The sequence below is a fragment of the Eurosta solidaginis genome, chromosome 5 (assembly GCF_040869045.1).
Source record: "Eurosta solidaginis isolate ZX-2024a chromosome 5, ASM4086904v1, whole genome shotgun sequence".
Lineage (NCBI taxonomy): Eukaryota > Metazoa > Arthropoda > Insecta > Diptera > Tephritidae > Eurosta > Eurosta solidaginis.
In genome coordinates this window covers 161410888-161433049 of record NC_090323.1, presented here as the reverse complement: position 1 = coordinate 161433049, position 22162 = coordinate 161410888, and the positions used below count along the sequence as shown (strand labels likewise).

Genomic DNA, 22162 nt, shown 5'->3' with positions numbered 1-22162 from the left:
GAGCATTACATACTCAGCTGGGAGCTTTGGAGACAAAAAAGGGAAAATCCCTATGTAGGAAAATGAACCTAGGGTAACCCTGGAATATGTTTGTATGACATGGGTATCAAATGGAAGGTATAAAAGAGTATTTTAAAAGGGAGTGATCCCTAGTTCTATAGGTGGACGTCTTTTCGAGATATCGCCATAAAGGTGGACCAGGGGTGACTCTAGAATGTGTTTGTACGATATGGGTATCAAATGAAAGTATTTTAAAAGGGAATGTAATGAGAATGAGTATTTTAAAACGGAGTGCGCCTTAGTTCTATAGCTGGACGCCCTTTAGAGATATCGCCATAAAAGTGGACCAGGGGTGACTATAAGATGTTTGTACGATATGGGTATCAAATGAAATGTATTAATGAGGGTTTTAAAAGGAAGTAACCCTTAGTTTATATGTGAAGGCGTTTTCAAGATATCGACAAAAGTTTGGCCAGGGTGACCCAGAACATCATCTGTCGGGTACCGCTAATTTATTTATATATGTAATACCACGAACAGTATTCCTGCCAAGATTCCAAGGGCGTTTGATTTCGCCCTGCAAAACTTTTTCATTTTCTTCTACTTAATATTGTAGGTGTCACACCCATTTTACAAAGTTTTTTCCAACGTTAAATTTTGCGTCAATAAACCAATCCAATTACCATGTTCCAACCCTTTTTTTGTATTTGGTATATAATTATAGCTTTTTTCTTCATTTTTCGTAATTTTCGATATCGATAAAGTGGGCGTGGTTATGGTCGGATTTCGGCCATTTTTTATACCAAGATAAAGTGAGTTCAGATAAGTAGGTGGGCTAAGTTTAGTAAAGATACATCGATTTTTACTCAAGTTATCGTGTTAACGGCCGAGCGGAAGGACAGACGGTCGACTGTGTATCAATAACTGGGCGTGGCTTCCACCGATTTCGCCCATTTTCACAGAAAACAGTTGTCGTCATAGAATCTAAGCCTCTACCAAATTTCACAAGGATTGGTAAATTTTTGTTCGGCTTATAGCATTAAAAGTATCCTAGACAAATTAAATGAAAAAGAGCGGAGCCACGCCCATTTTGAAATTTTCTTTTATTTTTGTATTTTGTTGCACCATATCATTACTGGAGTTGAATGTTGACACAATTTACTTATATACTGTAAAGATACTAAATTTTTTGTTAAAATTCGACTTTAAAAATTTTTTTTTCAAAATGGGCGTGGTCGTTCTCCGATTTTGCTAATTTTAAGATACCTCAACATTTACTCAAGTTATCGTGTTAACGGACAGACGGAAGGACGGACATGGCTCGATCAAATTTTTTTCGATACTGATGATTTTGATATATGGAAGTCTATATATATCTCGATTCCTTTATACCTGTAAAACCAACCGTTATCCAATCAAAATTTATATACTCTGTTTGCAAAGCACGCTTTTTATCGCCGAACATTCATACATATATAGATTCTCCGATCTTTTCTACTGATTACACTGGTCGACGGCCAAAATTTACCAGAGACGCCGTTATGAAATTCGTATGTAGAACCACCCCCTGATTTCGAAAATCGAGTTTATTTTTGATTCTATGGTACCGTTTTTGAGATATTTGCAATTTAAAAAAACCAAAAAGATGGCTCCCTTTAATTTCGTATATCTCACGAACGGGTCAAGCAAAAAAGTTTAAAGAATCGGAAAGACGATAAAATTTGCTATAAACGCATAATACATTATTTTTTGCTCAACTAGATAGTTTTCGAGATATTTGCTTCTCATTTCAGATTTTTGTTTTTTTTTTTATGAAAAAATATGAAAAAAATTACTTTTTGCGAGGGCAGCATTCACAAAACCACAACTTTTTTTCCAGATATCTTTACGTAAAGCTCTGTGTAATTAGAAAAAGGATAAGCTATCATCGAAGAAAATCGATGCAAAATTACGTAAGTTATAAGCGATCAAATAAAAATACCCAGGTTGCACAACTTCAATGTATGTATACATACATATATTAAAGGTATAAAGTGCAAATGGGATAAAGTCCGGATAAACGAATAACGCCATAACAATGATAATACTTTTTATTTAAATAAATCAAATAGTACTTTTCATACTCGTATTGTTTTATAGTAGGTAGAGTGGTTGCATCGAAAGGAAGGAGTGTTTGGGTTCGAAACCTATTGTAGGCATGTAGTTATAAACATGTATTTCCGTCACTTATGGGTAAGTATGAAGGACGCGAGAATTTGAGTGTAATAACGATCCAGATATGTTATGTTTCATGTATGGCCAATATACTATCATATTTTTAAGTTTTTCCGTTGTTTGATACGCATAGCTTTTAGTCTGTAAGAAAAATAAATAATATAGGGCGACGACGAGTGTTATCAGATCATATCAAAACTTTATACTCCAAGTATTTTGGCATTGAGCCTAAAAATGCTGAAAAACCATGGACACCGAACACTTTGTGTACATCGTGTCGAGTAGAATTGATTCAGTCGGAATCAGGACAACAAATAAAATTTGATACACCAATGATATGGAGAGAACCTACTTGCCATTCAATAGAGTGTTATATTTGTCAAACAAAAGTACTTGGCGTTGGAAGATCAAGAAGAGTAACCTATGCCGGCGTACCTACAGTGACATTACCAATACTACATTCAATGGCAGTTGCGGATCCAGTTCCATTGGCAACAGTAATATCTGAGTGCGGGGAAGCAAGTTGTACTGAATTTCGCATGGGAAACGAGAGAAACGTTCTGTCACAAGCACAACTTAATGATTGGATAAGAGATTTGGAACTATCCAAGGAAAAGGCCGAGATCCACACTTCTCGTATGCAAAAATTTTAATTTGTCTCATCCGATGTTAAGGTGATATATTGTAGAACTCGTCACGAACCATTTTCCAAACACTATACCAAGAAAGACAGTATATTCTACTGCAACGACATTTCTGGTTTATTCAAAGAGTTTGGTCAAACATATGATTCAAAAGAGTGGCGATTGTTCATAGACAGCAATAAACTGAGTTTGAAGGCTATATTATTGCATATTGGTAACAAAAAGCCTTCTATTCTGATCGCACATGCAGTAAATACAAAGGAAACCTACGAGGAAATGCAAAAACTACTCAAATTTATCACATATGAAGAGCATGATTGGAAAATATGTTCTGATCTCAAAGTCGTTGCAATGCTATGCGGTCTACAAAGTGGCTAAACCAAGCACTGCTGCTGCCTCTGCAAGTGGGATAGCCGAGCTCGTAAGGACCACTACGTCAGAAAGGATTGGCCGGAAAGAGTCGAGTTTACCGTTGGTGTGGATAACATCAAATACACACCTCTTGTCAAGAAAGAGAAAATCATGCTTCCACCCTTACACATCAAGCTCGGTCTCATTAAAAACTTTGTTATGGCTTTGGACAAAGAAGGCGAAGCATTCGACTATTTGAAAACAATTTTCCATATATTTCTCAAGCCAAGATAAAGGAAGGTATTTTTGTTGGACCACAAATAAAAAAGTTGATCAACAATAATCAATTCAAAGGACTACTGTCATCAGTTGAGGCAGCAGCGTGGGAATCCTTTGAAAAGGTCGTTGCTTCTTTTCTCGGTAGACACAAAAGCCCTAACCTGAACGACTTAATCAATAATTATGCGAAAATGGGTAAATATTAAAGGCTTATTAAAATTAATTTCCCAAAATTCTATAACTTGTTTACCTAACTAATATTTTCTTTCCAGGCGTAAATATGTCTTTAAAAATTCACTTTCTGCACTCACATTTGAGCTTTTTTCCGGCAAATCTTGGCGACGAAAGTGACGAACATGGCGAAAGGTTTCATCAGCAAATGAAATTAATTGAGAATCGACATCAAGGATTCTGGGACGTCGCAATGATGGGTGATTACTGCTGGTTTCTCATAAGAGAAACCGATCCTAAACTGAATAAGCGTCAAAATAGAACACATAATTATTTCGACTACATAGTAAAATCAAATTAAGATAAAGATTGTTAGAATATAGAATAAACATAAATAAATTTAAAAAAAAAAGTTAAAAATATGGGTAATTTCATTCACAAATTGAACTTTTAACTAAATAGGAGCAGAGCATAGCTAGATATTTCACTCTTCTTTATACCATACATACGTTTTAAGGTATACGTTGAAATTGCGCAACCTGGGTATTTTTATTTGATCGCTTATAACTTACGTAGTTTTGCATCGATTTTCTTCGATGATAGCTTATCTTTTTTCTAGTTAAACAGAGCTTTACGCAAAGAAAAAATATATGGAAAAAAAGTTGTGGTTTTGGAATGCTGCCCTCGCAAAAAGTAATTTTTTTCATATTTTTTCATAAAAAAAAAACAAAAATCTGAAATGATAAGCTAATATCTCGAAAACTATCTGGTAGAGCAAAAAAAGGACGTGTGGCACTCGGGGCTGCCGCGGTAAAGCTATTGCATATTATCAACTTATGCAATTATAATGCAACATTTGGTTTTCTTTGATATTAATTCAAGTTAACCTTTTTAAGCGTGGTGACCGATAAGAAAACAAATTTTTTACTTTTATTGAATAAATGAGAAGTTAATATTTAACTTTCACTTTAACTTTATTTTTAACTTTAACTTTAACTTTCACTTTAACTTTAACATTCACTTTAACTTTAACTTTATTTTTAACTTTAACTTTAACATTCACTTTAACTTTAAATTTAACTTTAACTTTAACCTTAAATTTAACTTTAACTTTAACTTTGACTTTAACTTTAACTTTATTTTTAACTTTAACTTTAACTTTCGCTTTAGCTTTAACATTCACTTTAACTTTAACTTTAATTTTAACTTTAACTTTAATTTTAACTTTAACTTTATCTTAAAAAAAAAAAAAAACAAACTTTATCTTTAACTTTAACTTTAACTTCAACTTTAACTTTAAATTTAACTTTAACTTTAACCTTAACTTTAACTTTAACTTTGACTTTAACTTTAACTTTAACCTTATCCAAGGTCGACTCTGCCACGTTCTCCGCATCAGTACTGGGGGATGCCCGACGGATAATCAACAACTCCAGTCCGACGGAAGAGATGGTTGAAAAGACAATGAGCTGTCTTCGCCACGCTTGCAACCTCTCTATGCCACGGAGGGGAGTGTGGAGGGGTAAAAAGCAGGTATACTGGTGGAATAGCGAAATCGCGGAGCTGCGGAAAACATGCCACAGGATGCGAAGGCTAGCAACTCGCGCGCGCGGCAGGCCTAAGGCTCTAGAAAAGTCGGAAGCGTACAAAGGAGCGAAGAAAGCTCTTAGTGCTGCCATTAAGCAAAGCAAGCTTAAGTGCTGGAAAGCGCTTTGCGAGGAAGTGGATCGAGACCCATGGGGGCAGGGATATAAGATAGTAATGAAGAAGTTCCGTCCGCCAAACCAGCTGATGGACGAGAACCAAATAAGGAACATTGTGGATGGCCTGTTTCCCACCCAACTGCCTAGGGAGGGCGGGTACGTTACCCATGAAGATCGCAACGTGGAACCATTCCAAGAAGAAGAGCTTAAAACTGCCGTGCGAACTATGAAACCTAGGAAAGCATCTGGGTCCGACGGAATACCCGCGGAGGCAATTAGACTAGCTGCAAACGACTGCCCAGAACTTATGTTGCACATGTACAACAAATGTCTCGAAGAAAGAATTTTCCCCACCATATGGAAGACAGCACGACTGGTTCTCATTCCAAAAGGGAAAGGAGATCCCAACTCTCCATCATCCTACCGTCCCCTATGTATGTTGGACACAGCAGGGAAATTGATGGAGAGTCTCCTGAAGCAACGCCTCACCAGAGCGTTACAGGACGCCGGAGGACTGTCGCCCAGACAGCATGGTTTTCGGAGGGGGCACTCCACAATCGATGCCATAGCAGAAGTTATAGACGCAGTCAAGAAAGCCGAGACAGCGTGCCACAGAGCAAGACCTATAGTGTTGCTGGTCACGCTGGACGTCAAAAACGCTTTCAACTCAGCTAGGTGGGAGGACATGCTTGAGGCACTAGAAAGCACTTTCAAAGTACCGCAATATTTGTTAGAAATTTTAAGGGACTACCTAAGAGAGAGGTACTTAATATATGAAAGTACTCACGGTCAAAAAAAGGTAAAAATAACAGGTGGAGCAGCCCAGGGTTCGGTACTAGGTCCCGATCTCTGGAATATAACTTACGACAGTCTTCTTCGATTAGACATGCCAGAAAGCACCTTCCTCGTTGCATTTGCAGACGACGTGGCAGCTGTGATAACAGCACCAAGCTGCGAGCTGGCACAGCTAAAATTAAACCAGGTCATGCGTAATGTAAATAGGTGGATGGCTGAGCACGGTCTCCAGTTAGCAACAGCCAAAACGGAGATCGTCATCCTCACAAAAAGACGTATTCCCACTACCAGGAACATGATGGTTGGGGACCAGCCAATAGAAACACTCGCTTCAACGAAATATCTGGGAGTGAGGTTAGACAGCAAACTCAACTTCTCGGATCACATACGAGGGGCCTGCGAAAGAGCTGCGCGCATAATAGCGCAGTTGAGTAGATTAATGGCAAACACAAGTGGCCCAAAGCCATGCACAAGGAAGTTGCTTGCATCAGCCTCGGATTCTATACTCTTATATGGTGCAGAAATCTGGGCGGACGCAATGAAATACCGGAAGAACCGAGTCGCCCTCACCTCGGTCCAACGCAGAGGGGCGCTGCGAATATCTTCGGCTTACCGCACGGTATCAGCTGAAGCTGTCCTGGTCGTTGCGGGAACCATACCGATATATCTTCTCGTTGAGGAAAGAAAAACAATATATGACAACGGATCGCAAGCAAGTAGAGCTGCTGTTGCCATGCAGGCGCGTGAAGAATCGATCCGATGTTGGCAAGATCAGTGGAGCAACAGCATCGTAGGAAAGTGGACTAGGGAACTAATCCCTGAACTGAATCCATGGTTGAAGCGACCGCACGGAGAGGTAGACTTTTACCTGACCCAGTTTCTAACGGGACATGGTTACTTCCGCAAATACCTACACAGAATGGGTAAAGTTGATAGCCCGAGCTGCCTGTACTGTGGGGAAATAGACGATGTACGCCACACCTTCTTCGAATGCAGGCACTTCTCCCATCAGCGAAGGAGGGCAGAAGAGGTACTTGGCGACCTATCCCCGGGCAGTGTCATTAATAACATGACCTGTCGAAGAGACAAATGGGATACGGTCAGCACATATGTGAGGCATATACTTACCAGTAAACGAGAAGACGGATGCCTAGCCCATTAGCGTGAGAGTAGCCATAGAGCTCACGTAGCGCGCACCCGTACCCGAAGTAATGCTAAACGCGGTCCCAGGTACGGGGATTTGCGCGGGCCGTGGGAGGTTAGGTTTTAGTGGGTAGGCCTTCATGGAAGAAGGGAGTCCTACACTCGGAGAGTCTCGCAGTGAGGCTTAAATATCCCGGTCAGTGCATAAAGCATTTCCTCCTTCCACGAAACACAAAAAAAAAAAAAAAACTTACTTTAACTTTAACCTTGACTTTAACTTTAACTTTCACTTTAACTTTATTTTCAACTTTAACTTTAACCTTAATTTTACTTTAACTTTGACTTTAACTTTAACTTTAACTTTAACCTTAACTTTAACTTTAACTTTAACTTTAACTTTCACTTTAACTTTAACTTTATTTTTAACTTTAACTTTAACTTTCGCTTTAACTTTAACATTCACTTTAACTTTAACTTTAACTTTAACTTTCACTTTAACTTTATTTTTAACTTTAACTTTAACCTTAACTTTACTTTAACTTTGACTTTAACTTTAACTTTAACCTTAACTTTAACTTAAACTTCAACTTTAACTTTCACTTTAACTTTAACTTTATTTTTAACTTTAACTTTAACTTTCGCTTTAACTTTAACATTCACTTTAACTTTGACTTTAACTTAAGCTTTATCTTTAGCTTTAACTTTAACTTTAACTTTCACTTTAACTTTATTTTTAACTTTAACTTTAACCTTAACTTTACTTTAACTTTGACTTTAACTTTAACTTTAACTTTAACTTTCACTTTAACTTTATTTTTAACTTTAACTTTAACCTTAACTTTACTTTAGCTTTGATTTTAACTTTAACTTTAACTTTAACCTTAACCTTAACTTTAACTTTCACTTTAACTTTAACTTTATTTTTAACCTTAACTTTAACTTAAACTTCAACTTTAACTTTCACTTTAACTTTAACTTTATTTTTAACTTTAACTTTAACTTTCGCTTTAACTTTAACATTCACTTTAACTTTGACTTTAACTTTAGCTTTATCTTTAGCTTTAACTTTAACTTTAACTTTCACTTTAACTTTATTTTTAACTTTAACTTTAACCTTAACTTTACTTTAACTTTGACTTTAACTTTAACTTTAACTTTAACTTTCACTTTAACTTTATTTTTAACTTTAACTTTAACCTTAACTTTACTTTAGCTTTGATTTTAACTTTAACTTTAACTTTAACTTTCACTTTAACTTTAACTTTATTTTTAACTTTAACTTTAACTTTCGCTTTAACTTTAACATTCACTTTAACTTTAACTTTAACTTTAGCTTTGACTTTAGCTTTAACTTTAACTTCAACTTTCACTTTAACTTTATTTTTAACTTTAACTTTCGCTTTAACTTTAACATTCACTTTAACTTTAACTTGAACTTTAACTTTAACTTTAACTTTAACCTTAACTTTAACTTTCACTTTAACTTTATTTTTAACTTTAACTTTCGCTTCAACTTTAACATTCACTTTAACTTTAACTTTAACTTTATGATCCGGGGTGGGCGTGAGCTTAGCACCTGCAAACAAGCCAACCTAATATAAACGCACGCAAGTCATTTTCTGTCAAAAATGTCTCATGCACATACAACTTGTATGAGAGCAACTCAAATTGAGTTTGCTGCGTGAAAACCTAACTCGATTTCCAATTTTTGTTCTGCGTGACATTTAGATTTGACGTTTGCACACATGCTTTACATTGTCGCAACGCATGCTTATTTGGGTTAGGGCAAAAAACGCCAGTTGTTTGCGTGCGCTAAAAAACGCAGTGCGGTTTTATTAGGTTGGCTTGTAAGCGACCATATATGTATACGATAAGCGATAGCACAATGGCTACTTCGTGAAATCAACGACAGCTCTTTTAGTTTGATTTCGATGGTCGTACAGTGAGGAAGTGTCGCACGCGCGCTTAAAACAGAGTACCAAAGTTTGCATGTGACACGTGTTCACCGTTCAAGCCATTGTAAATTTTACCAAGTAGCGCAACTAACAGCTGATCAGTGAAAATTCGCACATTCACACGCACAGTTCTCGACTCAGTTTCAAAAAAAAACCTTAGATTATTTAATTCAAATTTTAAAGTGAGATAATCCTTGCCAATTAATGTATACATAATATATATGGCGTGTTTTTTGTTATTAATACAATAGTTTTATTTATATTAAAGCTTTTATCATTTTTTTTTTTAACTTTGAAAAAACTCCGAACACCATTCCTTCATTATATGACATTCGATTGCCTAGTCCACTGCCTTCCACTCTATTCGCAACATAACCTCTACTTAAGCTGCCAAACTATATAGTAAACAATGGTTCAAGCATTGAAATCAAACTAAATAAATAATTGATTTTGCTTTCGTGCTCGCTACGCGTTCGTGTTTACTAACACATTCTCAATTTGGTGACCGTGTAAATGTAGTGGTGCCCACCGCTGTTTATGATAGAGATCCAATTTTATGTATTTGGCCTGTTGCTAACACCGAACCTCTACGAAACTTTTCGAACCTTTTCAAACCTTTTCGGATCTTTTTTGACAAATATCCGTTACGGTTTTTTTTTTTTGATTTAGTCGCCAAGCCCGCGATAAAATCTATGCAATAGCTTAAAAAGAATGTATGATGCGTTTATAACAAATTTTATCGTCTTTCCGATTCTGCAACCAAATTTCTTGAGCCGTTCTTTTTGGTTTTTTCGAATAACGGTAAATTGCAAATATCTCAAAAACGGTACCATAGAATCAAAAATCAACTCAATTTTCGAAATCAGGGGGTGGTTCTACATACGAATTTCATAACGGCGTTTCCGGTAAAGAGAAAAAGTTGAAATTCGTGGTCCAGTGTTATATAACAAGCAGTGAAATCGAAAGAGCCTTTTCGAAACATCCATTCAATTAGCTTATAAATAACAATATGTAAGAAAGCGTTTTGACAATTCTAACATCTATTCTTTTGCACCGTTTAAACCACTGTACGGCCCATGGAGAATCCGACAAATTTGTGGTCGTCCTTGACGCCAGCAGCGTGTTTAGAAGATTTAATGTTGAGCTGTATAAACTATACGCAGATTTGAGCATTTGTAGTGTAACGACTAAAAGCCCAAAAGCTTTACTGATTGGACCATGTTACGAAACTTTTCCTTTTGACAACCGTATTTCATTTCATTTTCATTTCATTTATTTCAGTTTTTTGTACAAGTAAGGCATAGTCTTTTAGATAGTACATCAATCGCATTACAATATCAAAAATAAAAATAGTAATATGTATAATATAATATAATCTAATATAGTATAATGTAAATACAAGAGTTAGAAAGATAATAAGCTTATTCTTTAACAATTAAACATCCTCAGCTCAAAATTTTTGTGACAAGGATAAAAATATATAATTAAATGGTAATTTAAGGGTTGAGAAAAGATAATACTGCCTGCTTAAAACATCCTGCTTTCCTAATAGCTTTAGTCGCGTATGGGAGTGAGTTCCATAGACGGATTGTACTGACAAAGAACATTCTGGATGACGTTGTGTACTTAAAATTCGGGACTAATAGATTCAAAGTCCATGTAGATTGGCAGAAACTTAGTTTGTTAAATAAGTACTGCGGTTTTTGTGAGTGTATTAGCCTATGCAAAAAACAGAGATTTCGCATTTTTAGGAGATTAGAAATATCGCATCCGAGAATCTGTATTGCATACGAAGATATGTGATCAAATGTATTTTTAGAAAAAACAAACCGAGCAACATTGTTAAAGGCCAGCTGCAATTTTTTGAGTGACATTGAGTCCAGGTTACCGTATATTAGTTCACCAAAGGAGACTTGAGGTATTATTAGAGCTTTGACCAGTTTCATCTTAGCGTCTCGTGGTAACAAATAGGCAGTTCTGTATAAATTACGCAAGGTATTATATATCTTGCTCACCACAAAGGTTTATATGGTCAACACAAGTCAGTTTAGAGTTGATTTTTAACCTAAATTAGTTACCACATCATGAAAAATTATTTTATCTCCATTGAGAATAATATCAGGAAGGTTGTTTAGGTCATTTGATGTATTTGCTAATCGCCTTAGATTTAGCTGCATTGAGAGATAGTTTATTTAGGTTAGCCAAGTTTGCTATACGTTTTAAATCTTCATTCAGTCTAGCAAATAAGTATTCGGGAAGACCGGTAGGTCGAGACATGTATAATTGGGTATCGTCTGCTTATAAATGTATGGAGGCATTGTGGCAACAAGTACATATGTCATTGATGAAGAGTGTAAACAATATTGGGCCTATGATCGACCCCTGTGGAACACCAGATGTGATTGGTTTTAGACTAGAGACTTGGTTATCACATTGAACCTGTTGAAATCGCTCGCAGAGATAACTTCGTATTAACTTGATTGCAAAAGGGCTGAAATTAAAGCTGGCTTCGAGCTTGAAAAGAAGTATTTTGAGATCAACCGTATCAAAAGCTTTGGAGAAATCCAGTAGTACTAACACAGTGAGTTCATTATTGTCATAGGCTGGACGTATATCTTCAAGAATCTTTAACACGGATGACGCACAGCTGTGCCCTCTTCTGAAACCCGACTGGATGTCCAATAGCAAATTATTCGTAGTTATATCATCAGTTATTTGCGTTGCCAATAACTTCTCATATACCTTCGATAAAGAAGGCAACAGACTTATCGGTCTAAACTCATTGCAGGAACTCGGAGACTTAGTTTTGGGGACTGGGACAACATTGGCTATTTTCCATTGACTAGGAAAACTACTGCTAGTTACAGAAAAATTGAAAATGTGAGTAAGCGGAGAGATAACAAAAGGAAGGATTAGTTTGATAAATCTTATGTTAATTCCATCGATGTCTACAGCATTCGACTTAATAGCAAATACAGCGTTTAAAACTTCAGCCTCTGTAACCACTGAGAAATGGAAGCCATTGATATTTGGTCTACTATCTACACTGAAAGACATATTATCGATACTATCATTAGTATTACCATCAGAGCTACTGCCCAAAAAATGTTGGTTCATTTCATTTGGATCAAAATTACATTGAATTTTATCGTAACTACATATTCCCAACGAGCGAAGATTTTTCCAAAGCGTTTTAGGGGCCAAATTATTAAATTTTGTGTTTAAGTATGCTATCTTGGCATTCCGAATGCACAGGGTAGCTTGGTTACGCAAAAGGCGGTAAGCTTCCCAGTCGTTTTTACTCTGAGATATCTTCCAGAGAAGGGCAGAGAAACAGTTCATTGAGTTGTGCGGGACAGGTGGAGGAAGACTTAAACTCCCTTGGGGCTTGCAACAGTAATAACTGGCGCGTTTCGTTACGCAACCGGCAAAAGGCGGTTAAGCGGAAATTAATGAGAATCATGATTTTCATATTGAAGCTATGTTGTTGTTGTTGTTATAGCAGTGCTTCGCCCCATCCAATAGGTGCGACCGATCACAAATTGTCATCAATATCCTCTAACGGGAGTCCAAGGAAACTTGCTGTTTCAACAGGGGTGGACCATAATAAGAGGTGTGTTAGAGGCGTTGGTTCCTCAATACAGTTGAAGAGATGGTTGGTGTCATTTGGGGACACATTGCAAGCAGGGCATACATTTTGTATGTCGGGGTTGATTCTGGATAGGTAAGAGTTACAGTATCCAGATCGAGGTTGAGCAAGAGTGACTCGCGTTTCCCTAAGGAGTGTGCGTTCCCCTTCTGCAAGTTTTGGGTATTGTTCTTTGAGTACAGGATTCACCGGGCAATTCCTGGCATAGAGGTCCGACGCCTGTTTGTGGAGTTCACTGAGGACCTGCTTGTGTTTTTGGCTTCATAGGGCTGTGTTCTCAGGTGCCGTATTTCCTCATTATGCTTACGGAGATGACTCCTTAAGCACCTGGGCGGTATAGGCTCATCAATCAGATGTCTGTATTTCTGTTGGGATGCCCTGGTTTCTGGGTATTCAACAGGAACTGTTTTGTTAGCATCTCGTTTCTCTCCCTAATGGGGAGTATTCTCGCCTCATTATGTAGATGGTGTTCTGGGGACATAAGAAGACAACCCGTGGTGGTTCTGAGGACAGTATTTTGGCAGGCCTGTAGCTTCTTCCAGTGAGTAGTCCTTAGGCTTGGTGACCATATCGGCGACGCGTAGCATGCAATCGGCTGGCCAATTGCTTTGTAAGTGGTGATGAGCGTTTCTTTCTTTTCCCCAAGTATTGCTAGCAAGAGATTTGAGGATTTTATTACGGCTCTGGATTTTCGGTACTATTGCGGCAGCATGCTCACCAAAATGTAGATCCTGATCAAACGTCACACCCAAGATTTTGGGGTGTAGGACAGTCGGTAGCATAGTGCCATCGACGTGGATGTTTAAAATGGTCGACATTTGGGACGTCCATGTTGTAAATAAGGTTGCGGAGGATTTAGTCGGTGATAATGCCAGGTTTCGCGAGGCGAAAAAGCTGGAGAGATCAGGATCAGATCTGTTGTAAAGCTCATCGATCTGTGGGCCTGGGCCTGTGGCCATTATTGTGCAGTCATCGGCATAGGAAACGATAGTAACTTCTTCTGGTGGTGAAGGTAGCTTTGATATGTAGAATTTAAACAAAGTGTGGATAGGACACCACCCTGTGGCCCCCTTGTTTAATTCTTCTTGGTTTTGAAACCCCCCCTAACCCCACCTAACAGCCGCGACCGATCACAAATTGTCATCAATATCCCCTAACGGGAGTCCAAGGAAACTTGCCGTTTCAACAGGGGTGGACCATAAGGAAAGAGGTGTTAGAGGCGTTGGTTCCACATTACAATTAAAGAGATGGTTGGTGTCATGTGGCGACACATTGCAAGCGGGACATACATTTTGTATGTCGGGGTTGATTCTGGATAGGTAAGAGTTTAACCTGTTACAGTATCCAGAACGATGTTGAGCAAGAGTGACACGCGTTTCCCTGGGGAGTATGCGTTCCTCTTCCGCGAGTTTTGGATACTTTTCTTTAAGTACTGGATTCACCGGGCAATTCCCGGCATAAAGGTCCGACGCCTGTTTATGGAGTGCACCAAGGACCTGCTTGTGTTTTTTCGCTTCATACGGCTGGGTTCTCAGCGAAAAACTGGAGAGATCAGGGAGGTAGCTGTTTATTTTATTGCATAGCGCATCGATCTTTGGGCCTGGGCCTGTGGCCATTATTGTGCAGTCATCGGCGTAGGAAACGATTGTGACTCCTTCCGGCGGGCCTGGTGATGTGCTATACTTGATATCATTCGCTATAATATTATTTATTGATAAGCAGGTTGTTTAATTAAACACCAAGCAATTACACGGAAGTATATCCGCACCACCTGAAAATATTAGTGCCACTGCGTATACGTAACATTTTATTATTACGTATAAACAATTAAAAAATTGCAATAAAATAATATTGCGACTATAAACTGAGATATAACCTATCCTATCTTTCAACTACACACGGGCTGCAAAACAAATTCAAAATCGGTTCAGTAGTTTAGGAGTCCATCACGCCCAAAAATGTTGTGACACGTGTTTTTTATATATCAAGATTATTTTTAATTGCTATTTTTATGTACGGGTCCCTTTTTCGCTCTTATTTGGAATCGAAATCTATAAATAAAGTTTTGGTTGTAAGGATGGAGATTTGGGCTGTTAGCGAGCTTTGGGCAATTTTGGTCGTAGTGCTTTTGTTTAGCTATATTTTATTAAAATAATTTGTTAAAAATAAACGATTGTGAGCACACAAAGACATCTATTTGTACTATGACATTATTGTGAATATTTGCACTACATTACGCTAGATGGCAGTGCAAGCTGTATGCACGCTAGATTACAGAGCAAGCTGTAAGTTTTAATTGATTGACAGCTGATTTCTGTTGATATTTGATAAAAGGCTTTTATATTGGTTGCGCAAGATGCGCACAGGACCGGCTCATTTTGATTTATTTCTTTTGCATAGAAATATGAGCAGCAATTTTAATAAATCTTTAACTTTGTTAGTTGATTTGCCTTCTGTAATGTAACTTTTTCCTTAGGAAACAAATGTACCATCAATTATTTCATTCGGTAAAACCAGAGTTGCCGGGCGAATTTGTTAAAAAAAAAACGTTCACAAAATAGTAGTAAAAGTTTCTTAAAAGTGGCGTACTGCATAAGAAAATTTGGCAAACGAAATTTTTCTTAAGCATTTCTTGAGTGCCATTTTGTATGGATTTTTTAGGTTTCTTTAGAGCTGCATACGGCTCTTAAAGCTCAGAATGGACTTAAACTATAAAACCTAGTTCACATATGTATAACAAGATTGTCTTCACGTTCGTACTTAACTTCTAATCGGCAATGAAATAAGTAGATTTCCCATATAAATTATTCGCTTCGGTAATCGGTAACTATTCACAAATTCTAGAGATGGCAATTTTTTTCTAGTCAAAGAAACATCTCCAGGGTGAATGGAAGCACGAAGCAAAAAAAAAACGTGAAATTTTGATGGATAATAATCTAGTTCCTATAATGGGACTTATGTGAACGGCTAGGTTAACTATTAAGGATTAATTGTAGATAAGTGCATGTGTAAACTTGGTTTAAGAACGCAAAACAATTTTTGGAAATGATAGCCATCATCCGGTGGCAAAGAGCCTGAGCTAGATAAATAATTTTGCATGTAAATGCAACAACGATATGAGCCAGATAAATCCAGATAGAAGTCTGGTTCAATTTGTGAGCCAGATAATTTGTTAATTATTTGTCTTTAGTTTGGCAACGCTGCCTTTAGTAAACCTGCTTTTTCAAAAATAGATGTCGCTGCTTAGCCTTTCGCCGAGTTAAATTAAAAAAAAACGGCGAAAACTGCCTATCACATCTCTCGTGTGCGAAAATATCACGACATCTGCTTCTCAAGTATCTCAATGATCCAGAGCATTCCCGTGAGAATTTAGCGTGAGCCGGAGCTGTAAAGCTCATTGGATAACGGCAGATGTTTAGCAGTTTGCAAAGTCTCAGAAAATATCACAAACCTCGTGTTCCAATGAAACATGAACCAGATACGGATAGAGATTTAACATGCAAATGAACACGAGGATAGATTTCTTAGCAAGAGAAAAATGTACACCAACTTCGATTACTCTTCTTCTGATTCAATAAATTGTAGTTTGAGTCCTTTATTTTTAAAAAACAAAAAACACACTTTTTTGTTTCCGACTTTGAGCAAGCAAATCGAATAACACTCCGAAGAGCAGCCGAGAAAGATTTAAGCAATATATATTTTTTTGTTAAGATGTATTTTATTATTTTTATTTATTTTGTGTGTATAGTTGTTTTGAATAGTTTTTTTTGCAAAAAAAAAAAAAAAATAGATTACGGGAAATATTACACTTTTACAGCATTATTTATTGTGTTTATTTTTATTTTTAAAAATATAAATTATTAAATTAATGCAAAAATAACTTAAATTTATGATTAACGCAATTTAAAAATAAAAGTTACTGTTTTATTTATTGTTATTTTTTATAAAGATGTATGTGTATTTGTAAATAGTGTTTTCGTTTGTGTAAAACGTCGAAAAATCGTTACAGCAAAATCATTACGCTTATAATTACATACATAAATACATATACATATAAGAAACAAAGTAATTAAAATTTTTTAAATTAAAAGAAAGAAACGGCAATTACATAAAAATAGGACAACATAAAGAAAATTAAACTAAAAGTTAAGTTGAATTAAAAAAATACAAAGTTAGAACATGTTTTGCTAGGTGCAGGATTTTAAGCTTTAATTATTCGGTTTTTAAAATGCCTTTCATATCTTTGTAAACTTTACTGTTACACAAGTAATACAAATTCCAAAAGTACTGACATCTTTTAACACAAGTTTACGGGCCAATTAAACTTCCTTAACCGTAACGCCATATTCGTAACCAAACCCATATCCATAACCATCTCCAATGTGATCGATTAATGGTGCCTTTACCTAAAAATCGTGAAAATTTCATAAAAATAAAGAAAACGCAAAAAATTACAAACATATTCCACAAAAAATAAGTCTCTTAGTCATAACGTGTCCAAAACAATGAATAAAATCAATCTACAAAAAGTTATTAAATTCACCAACTCAAATATTTTTAGGTTATGGATATGGCGAGAAACCAAAAACCAATTGGGTGGCTATGGTATGGTTATGCCGTTAGCATTATGGTATGGCACCATTAATCGATTACATTGATTTCCATAAGGTAGGTTCGATCAGCTGTTTTATCTGGTTATGGTTTTATGGTTATAAGTCACCATTAATTAGCCCTTTAGGTTGAGGGGCAAGTGTAACGATAAAATAATACAAAAAATAAATACATAGAAAAACGGATATTACAAAAACAAAAACACTTTAGTTTTATTTGAACAAAATCTTGAAAAACAATTGGGGTATTCACGTGATCCTGATTACCAATTTACTGCTTACTGATTTTTTACTAGAGACAAATAACTTTTAAGCACAATAAAGTAACGTGAATACCCCAAGTGACATAAAAAAATATTGTGGCTGCATTGTTGATCAGCGTATGGATGTTTTTAAAAAATTGTATATGTGAAAAGTGTATGGAGAACAGAATGTGCGAGAAAAAGTTGTTTCCGCTGTTTATATCATTTTTGTTAATTACATGTCATTATTATATAACTAACGAATTGTAATTAGTTATTAATTAATTAATAGGTTGCTCTTTTTTTGTGTAAATTTACATATTGGTTTTTTTTCTTTTTAGGTTATGGTTTTTTATTTGTTCATAAGCAAAATTATGCAAATACATACATATATATATATTTTTTTTTTTTTTTGATTCCTAATGCAAACTCGCTAAGCAGCTAGCTACTTATACCACAAGAAGTAATGCGTTCAGTTCCAAAGTGGAGTTGTCGAAACAAAAGTTCGAAAATAAATGCAAAGCAAATCACTACTTTTGAAGTGACAACTTGAGAGAGGGAGGCGTTCTGCGCTTTCTATGTTGTTATTATAGTTGTTTTGATTTTCATTCTAAGCATATCGCATATGCATATCTACAGCAGCGAACATAAAAATAGCAGTAGCCATTTTTATCAAAATATGTCAATTTAAATCTACTTTTTTGTATTTTCGATATTTTAAGGAAAATCCTATGCATTTTGTAACTGAAACTATGCAAACCAATCTTAGAACTAGTTTACTCCAAATCGTTAATTATAAAAATTTTTCCCCTCGATAATCGGTAATTATGATCAAATTTTAGAGATGCGGATTATTATATTTTTATTTTTTTCATAGAAAAAGGTCCACCGGTAGCGTGTAATCTCTAATTGGAAGCACAAAGTAAAAGATAAACGTGAAAATTTGACAGAAAATAATCTAGTTCCTATGGATGGAACATATGTAAACGCGTAGATTATCCACTGACGATTTTTTGTAGATTGGGACATGTGTAAACAAAAATTCGAGAAAATTTGTAACTTCTCTTTTTTGTATTTTTAGTATTTTAAGAAAAAAACTTCTATGAATTTTTTAACTGAAACTGTTAAAAACTATCAAGAACGTTTCTAAAAATTCGAAATTTCGAGAAATTTTAAGTTCTTCTTTTTTATACTTTTGATACTTTATTTATTTTGTAACAGAAACTATGCAAACCAGTCTCAAAAACGTTTTCGAAAAATTTGAGTATTCGAGAAAATTAAAATTCTCTTGTTATATTTTAACCCTAGTTCGGCCATTGAGTCACCGGGGTGACTTTTTCATATTCTCCCCTCAAAAAAAAAAAAAAAACACATTTTTAATAAATTTTTTAACTCATTTTCCGTAACCTTTTAACTTTATGAATTTTAAGTCGAAAAAATACAAAAAAAAAAAGGTTTTATAATTTTAGTCATTTAGGTACAACTATTTGGCAGACGAGTCACGAGACTATTTAATTATTTAATAAACAAAAAACATATTTTTAATAAATTTTGTTAACTCATTTTCCGAAACATCCTCACTTAATTAATTTTAAATATAAAAAATACAAAATCAGATTTTATAATTTTAGTCATAGACAACTGTAACGGGTTTGAACACTTTTTTGGCAATCACCGGGGTGACTGCGTCGGCCAAAAATAGGTGTAAAAATCGTCGGCCGAACTAGGGTTAAGGAACGGCTTAAATTTATTTTGAAACTTAAACTGTGCAAACCAATCTCAAAAACGTTTTCAAAAACATTAAAAAATCGGAAAAATTTAAATTCTTTTTTCTACTTTTGATATTTATAGGTAAAAATTCTATGAGTTTTGTTACTGAAATTATGCAAACGAATCTCAGAACCTTCTCCAAAAAAAAAAGTGGAAAATATTGGTTAGAAAACTACATACTGAAAGAATAGGACTCTAAATGGACTTCGAACTTTTCCGAGAACGTTTTCGAAATTAATTTGCCTAGCTTCAATTCCAAAATTCATAGAAGTTTTTACTATATTATTTTTTACATATATCCAAACTGTTTATTTTGTGTAGTAGAATTTAATTGACGAAATTTCATATAAATATGCAATGCTTCTTTTCTGTTCTCTGCTGTAGCTTTTGGTGGAAAGATGCAATTTCTCTGATACCTTTCTCTAAATAATTATTGTTTTTGAATATGTTTTTACGAAATTCAATTTATATTTGAAGTTTTTGTGGATCTAATCAAATTTTTTGGCACTGGACAATGGAGATGCTCAAAATTTCCTACGTTTAAAACTTGCTAAGTCTTTTTCTTCTAATTTTCGCGTGTTTCAGGTGCAGCAGACTCCGAATAAGCAAATCAATGTTTTTTGCAGATGAGAGAAATAAACATAATAAATAAATTATCCGTATTATCCGAACTTTATCCGGATGGTTAAATCATGGAATCTGATGTATTCTATAATCCGTACAATGGAATGGGTGAGTTTGAACTGCTTACACGCTTCAGATAGTTTATCCCAGACATCGGATAATCGAGCCAATGCTTTCTACAAATGTGTATATGTACATATGTATATCTAGATACCCAAGTAAAAGAAAAAAAAATATTATTTTATGCGAACTTTAACCTGATGCACATACATACATACAAATCATGGAATCCAGTATATGTATATATTCGAGTATCTGATGATAAAATTGGATGGAGTGTATCCGGCTGCTTATAATCAAATCAATGCTTTTTTACAGATGTACGTACATATGCATGTATGTGTGTATGTACGTGTGCATGTATATGTATATATACATATGTATAGGATTGAAGATGTTATTAAAATATACATTTCAATACATACGGATAGCTTAATAAGCGCAATAAATAGATTATACATGTTATACAAACTTTATCCGGATGGATGAATCATGGAGTCAGGTGTGGGAATAAAGGGGTTGATAAGCGCAATACAAAGCTTTATAGCTTCAAAGCTTCCGCAACCCAATTGTAAACCACAGCTACGCTAGGGGAATCCTGTTACAAATATGAATGTATCATACACATATTTAGCAGGCGAGGCTCTGGCTACCCCAAGTTCCTCATGGAACCAAGAGGTGGGAGGCGGGATGGCCTAGAAGGTTTACTGTGGTCATATTAATCGTTCCCGAGAAAGTCGGGCTAGTACCTTAATGGTGCTTTGTTACCGGAACGTACCGGATCTATATCCGGCAAAGGACCATCAACATGGATAACACTCCCTAAAACCTTCGGGGAGTGTCTTTGTCGATAATACAACAACAACAACATGGATTCGGGTGTGTTCCATAATATATATGATAGAATGACCGTGTTTTAAACACATCGTACGTTTTATTTTAAAACTATTCTACTCAAAATGTTGACCTTTTCAGATTGTCAGCGGGTTAGGGGGTCAGAATATACCCGCGGTAGGTATGCTGTTACCGGAGCGTACCGCATCTGTATCCGGCAAAGGACCAATCACATCGATAACACTCCCCAAAGCCTTCGGGGAGCAACCTCATCGCTACAACAACAACAACAACCTTTTTAGATTTTTCGATATAATAACATAAGCAACTGAGATTGTGCTGACATTTAAAAAATACTTAAAAACACGAAAATAGGGGACATATACGCCTTGAATCCATTTTTACAATAGAACTCTATGTAAAAATAAAACTGCGTTTTCCCAACAAAATTAAATTTGGAATTACATCTGTTTAGAATAAAACGAGCGATATAGTATCCGTTTCCAGACTCCTCAAAATCGGGACAATATATACACATATGCAGGCAGCACGAGCTTGGGATGATTATGAAAACAGATATTTGACGCCCGATTGGGATAGCACCCTATCTCGGCCACCAGTTCAAAGAAATACTTCTAAGCAGACCTGTTAAATAATGATTACTAATGGTAATGGTTAGCCGTTCCATTGATTATTTTCTTTAAACGCCATTTAATGATTACTTGCCATTATTTTCTATTATTTTCAATTGATTAAAAAAGTAATCAAAAAAAATCATGATTTTTTACGATTATTGAAAAAAAAAACAAAAATAATCAAAAGTAATCAAAAAAGGCCTCTTTTATTACTTTTGATTATTTTTAAACTTTTTTTGATTTTTTCTAATGGTAATCAATTAGTAATTGCTTTTTGCGGAAAAAAATGTATATAATCATTGGCCATTAAAATTGGTATCTAATTAATTGATTACTAATGCTAATTCAAATTTAACAGGTCTGATTCTAAGAATAACTTTAACCCTATCTCGGATTTTTTCAAAAGTGCCGTATCTTTATATTACATTACATTATCTATGATGCAACGTGAAACGAGGATACATGGAACAAGTAGTCGGTCCA

The 22162-nt window shown here is 35.5% G+C and overlaps 1 protein-coding gene across 3 annotated transcripts in view; it reads right to left on the bottom strand.

Moving 5' to 3' along the window:
- Positions 1 to 16723: 16723 nt before the first annotated feature.
- The window catches only part of chb (chromosome bows), a 59147-nt gene continuing 53708 nt past the window's right edge, over positions 16724 to 22162 (bottom strand). For 2 of the 3 annotated variants that reach the window (XM_067756556.1, XM_067756557.1), the window contains exon 3: positions 16724 to 20356. The gene's annotated coding sequence lies outside the window, so the exon portion shown is untranslated. The remainder of the gene's footprint in view (positions 20357 to 22162) is intronic. The other variant, XM_067756558.1, reaches the window with a different exon arrangement.